A 5,473-nucleotide genomic window follows, 5' to 3' on the forward strand; every position below is an offset into this window, starting at 1 on the left:
ATTTTTGCAGAAAAATAACTTCTCATATTTTAAATGTTAGATATTTTGTATGAATGTTTTGTTGTTTAATGGGTGGTAATTGATTATTTGCCCTACTTATGGCCACTAAAAAATGTGCAGATGCATTGCATCAGTAGTCATTTCTTATACTCTGGAAATCATTTGAATTTTAAGTAATATTTTTTGGTGGATAATCTTAAATTAATAAACTTATAGTTGACAGAAAATATAGCAAGAGAAAATTTAGGCACTCCCTAAATTCAATCAGAGTTTAGATAAAACAGACTATATTAATGTATGGGCACTGTTATAAACTCTATTAATATAGCTGAAAGCCATCAAGCACCAGTGACTGCCAGAAACATAAAAAAGTTTGTATTAAAAATCACTGAACAGTACAAAAATGGGAACAATATATATAAATTAAATTCTACACCCAACTTTATAAAACACCTTTCTCTATAGAAGTATCTTTTCCTGTTATGCACAATGAATTCTAGTAAATTTTAAATTTTTATACTGTAACTATTGATATGTTTAATGGATATATGGGTATTATCATAAAATTATTAACATATGAAATTGGTACTCATAGTTAAGAAAATGATTTTTTATAGTTAAGCAGATCTTTGTAGAAGAAGTTACTAATAAGAACAGCAGTATTTACTGTTGTCTGCATTTGTGTGATTCACAGCTGAACACTTCTCTTGTGTATTCAGTGACAAATGGCAATCACTTTATCATTTATCTTATGACAAATAGCAGATTCAGCCACAAACTGCTGGCCGTAGCAAACTTACAGGATGAAGTTCTTTATTGTTTATGGTTTGTGGGTTGATATATTCATGCCTTGTTTATTTGTGAAATGAACAAAAATCAGTAAGCAGGCATGAACAAAAATTTGGCCACACAATCAATTGTACTCCCCCCACCCTATTTTCCAAGGACCTTGCAAGGAAATTCGCTGAACTAGGTCTAAGCTGTAAGCTGTCTTTACAAAAAAAAAAAAAAGTCATTAGAGGATGCACCAAATTGTGACATTATGCCCTTAAGCCAAAATAACACTGAATGGAGTTCCTACCTCGTATTAACCTCTTGAATAAGGGTCTTCAGTTTGATAGCTAGCTGTTGTCATAGGCAAGTGATGTCAGACAATAATAGAAAAAATTATCATACTTTGATAGCAGTCAACCTGAGCAGTATTTTAGTTTTTGCATAATTCTATCTTTAGAGAGGGATAATCATTAACAGTATAGTACGAATTTGCAAACTATGTTATTAAATACATTTTACTGTGGTGATAAATTGAGAATGTATCAGGTTGTCATTAGGGAGCAAGGTATTTTCTTATCTTCTTCTTTAACTTCCTATTTAAAAGGGCATCTGTCCTGCATAATGTCATTATAGAACTGTGTTATCTTGAGCCTTTTCATATATAAAGATGAAGTTAGCTATAGACAAGGAGCAAGTATGTCTGGATTTTTGTGTAGATGAAACAAAATCTGTAGTTGAGACCTTGGATGGAAGAACCCTTTTTCCAAACTTTTACCTGTGATATGAAGCCAACATCGCTATCTTACTGGTGGTGAGCTGTAGAAAGAGACAGTTTCTCAGATAAATGAGACTGACTTAGCCCAGTTAGGGCTGTAAAAATAAGAAACCTGGTCTGGGATGAACTGAATTGTCAGTCCGTGTACCATGGAGCACTGTTGTGATGTGTTCCCTTTGATCTGCACTATGTGAAATTTAGATCATTCTGAACACTTGAGTGTATCTTCTTCTAGTCTATTTTCTGCAGAGCAAAGCAAACCCTAAACTTGGTGAAACCCTTAACTTGGTGGAGTCGGATTTCCTGAGGCTATCTAGCTGTAGGGAAGTTATGTCAGGTTACATAGATCAGTCATAGCTGCTTCTGCATTATTGCGACTTCTGATTGCTAGGAGGTTGATTGGAACATAGGGTCAAGGAAATGGTGTCTGGTCTCAGATGATGTTGTAGTTCTGCAGACTTTTGGCAGCCTGAGATGGTTACTGTTAAGCTGTGTCCGGTGATCAGCCCAATACAAAACAGTTCCCTGACTGGGAGAATGTGGAACACACAGCTATACCATCTCCTTTCCTCTGTCCCCTTTACTCCACATAAACTTGAGTCTGAACTGGGGAGCTGCAGAAGAAGAATTTCATCTCTAAATGTCCTTTTAGTTCTGGAATCGAAATTTGTAGTAGTCCATTGATATAAGTCCGAATCACTGAATCAGTTCAGTAACTGGGACTTCAGTCTTTGGGACTTAACCAGTGTAGTCTAGACCCAATATAGATATTATTCTCACCAAACTTCAAAATTGCATGCCGCCTTTTTATTGAGAACCAGATACTTTTAGTACCAAAGTGAGATTTCAGCTTTTTTCATTTTGTCAAAGTATATTACTTCATAAACAGACAAGTTATTTTTCATCTATGTTCATAGTTCATTGACTCATTGACATATAAAGTATGTGGTCACTATATGGCAGTAAGGAACTGTAAAACTTTTCAATAATCTCATCAGCCTAAGTTATTTCTTTACTTCATTTTAATAGTTTAATGTATATACAGGAATAAAAACCAACCAAACAAAAAAGCCAGATCCCAGAAGGAAAGAGTAATTATGCAACATAATCTTCCGGTATTTTTTGGAGACTGCTGATAAGTTTAAATTACCACCTAACTGCCATTGTTATCGTAAGATGATTGCCTTTATCAGCAAAAACATCTGTCCTAATCCTGAATCCATGATTAGCAGACATCTAAGATGTCACTGATGTCAATAGTTTGACCTGTAGCTACATCTTTTTATTCATTTTTCTCAACATAAAGAGAAGATGCAGGACAGTCATCAATTGCAATTGTCTTACTGATTTATTGAACATGGTTGGACCTCTTGTCTTTAAAGAAAAGAAAACTTCTCTGAGAAAGGCATTGTCTTCACTGGAAGGCATAATCTCCTGTCTTTTACCGATTGAAGAAGTTTCTTTAAAGATGTGAATAGCTCTTCCCTTCTTATTATAATGTTTTAATCCTAGAGCATTATGCATTTGCTTAGAACTTCATATTTTAAATATCTTGCTTAAAAATTATTTGATTAATTGATTTGCAGGAGATTTTGTTGTTTTCAGTATGCACACTATAAATCTGGCAAGTTGTACAGAGTGGAAAAATAACTTGAATTGCTAAGAAATAGTATGATTTACATTCTGACCCCATAGCCAAAGGCAGCAGATCTATGCAAAAATAATCTAAGTCTTATAGCCTTGGCTCACACAGCACAGCTAAAAATAATAGTCTTTTTCTGAATACTTCTGTCTTCTGTCTATCTAGTATCTATCTATACTTTCTGAATACTCTGTGACTTTTAACCCACACTAGCCTGTCCAACAAAGTGAAAAGTTCAGAACTGAACCTGCCATCGTATGGTAATTTTAGTTATGATCATTTTAAACTTTGATTAGACAATGAAGAATTTGAAGTCAGAATGGCTCAACTGGCAATTCATGGGTGAAAGGTGGTCACAATGATTTTATGAAAGATCTTTTTGATGATTTTGGCATCGTGGGAAAGTATAGTCAGTTGCCTGAGACCAACCCAACTCAGTAAGCAGTCTAGCAAACAACCAAAAAATGGTGTCACTGGGATTTGTGACGGTGAAGTCACACACACACTAAACATGAATTTGAGGTAGAGGGTATGTTTTCTAGCAGAAGAGTCTTGTAATAATTGTATCAAATTAAAGAGAAGGTAATAAGGAATATAAGCTTCACTCTAAAAAAGAACAGTTGATAAAGTTTTTCTCCTTTAAAATTCAAAATTACCAAAATTTCTGAAGTATAATATATATCAAATATGTGCAGCTTTGATGAAAAATGAATGGGTGCAAATAAAAAATTTCAAAGGGATATGTACTTAACTTTATTATGTGTTGCAATGTTCAAAGGAAGAGTGTATTGTTTCTTATTAGACTCACTGATGTAAATTTAAAAAAGGAAGGTTTGGGGGCAAAAAAGCCCTTCCTCAGGTCACCATTCAGAAGTTCTAGTGAATCTGGTAGGGGAAATTTGCAACTAAGTGACAACAGTGTTTCACTGCAGTCAGTGTATGCCCAAGATCCCAAGAGATGCATTTTAGTTTATGATATAGACTAAAGAAAAAGTTCTGATTTTACATTAAAAATTGGAATTGCTAGTTTAGGATCCTGAATCTGTTGTGTGTAAACCACAAACATAGTGTATCTAATAAAATACAAATTCTGAAATCATCTTTATTGAGATAGAAAGGGTTGATGAATAGTCATAATGTGAAATTTTTATGGCCTATGGATGCCTTTATATTCCATCCATCTGATTACTGAATGAAAGAAATTCAGAAGCAGGAAGACAAGCTAGGGCTTCTCCTACTTGGTGACCTTTTGGGCTTAAAAAAGATATTGTTGGAAAAGCATAACAGATACTTTTGTTTCCTCTATGGAAGTATCTCCTACCATTCTCTGCTATTTCCTATAGTGGGTCAGTAGTGGTTTTTGTGTAGAACTAACCTGGGTACAGCATCCCATCACACCACGTACCCGCCTTTCCTACAGGAAAGGAGAGAGGATGCTGATCCAGACGCTGTTCTTAACTTCAAAATGGGATCCTGGTAGCTTTCCAACAAGAATGCTATGTCTAAAAGACACAGATAGGAGATATTTAGAGTGTTGAGAGGTGAGATCAAACCTCATTCCAGCAGAATTGTCTCCTCTTCTTGCTGGAGGGAGTGGAGGTTTTTGATAAATTGTAAGATAGCCATTTTCTGCTTTTCCTATCCATTCTGGATGTGAAACAAAAAGAGTGTTGATTGTCATAGCTAGGAACAATAGGATTTTTAGGACCATACTTCTTTGGAAGTCCTAGTCCTCCACCAGTATTTTGTACTTCTACAGTCTTTAAGCATTTTCAGTGAGCCAAAATTTTCTGTTATCAAAAATCAGTTGAGTGCATGATTTACTCAGGTTGATCTCAGTAGCTTAAATCTCCCAGCAAAATATATCCCTAAGAGGAATGAATGGCTAAATTAGCTGAAATTGCACTTTTAAGAAACTGAACAAGTGTGATTTGAATACACATTTTGCATTAGCTGGCCAGGTTTAAGTTTTGATAATAGAAGAAAAATTATTTAGATTTGTTTAGTTTGTCTTTGGCTTTTTAGCTAGAGCATACCACCCTTCCCTGTCAAGGTATATTGCTGCTTTTTTTTTTTTTTTTTTTTTTTTTTAGATAATGCAACACTGGTCAAAAGCTGTTATTACTGTTTGATTGTGTCAAAGATAAAAGTAGTTGCAAACCATTCTGCATGCCAGCAAGCATAGGGATGTTCCAGTGCTGGTATATAATGTTTTAACAGGCATATTATTTTTCAATAGACAGAGTAGACAAACAAGAAGTAAAAAGAGCTTGCCGTTTTGG

The sequence above is a fragment of the Dromaius novaehollandiae genome, chromosome 2 (genome assembly GCF_036370855.1).
Source record: "Dromaius novaehollandiae isolate bDroNov1 chromosome 2, bDroNov1.hap1, whole genome shotgun sequence".
Taxonomy (NCBI): domain Eukaryota; kingdom Metazoa; phylum Chordata; class Aves; order Casuariiformes; family Dromaiidae; genus Dromaius; species Dromaius novaehollandiae.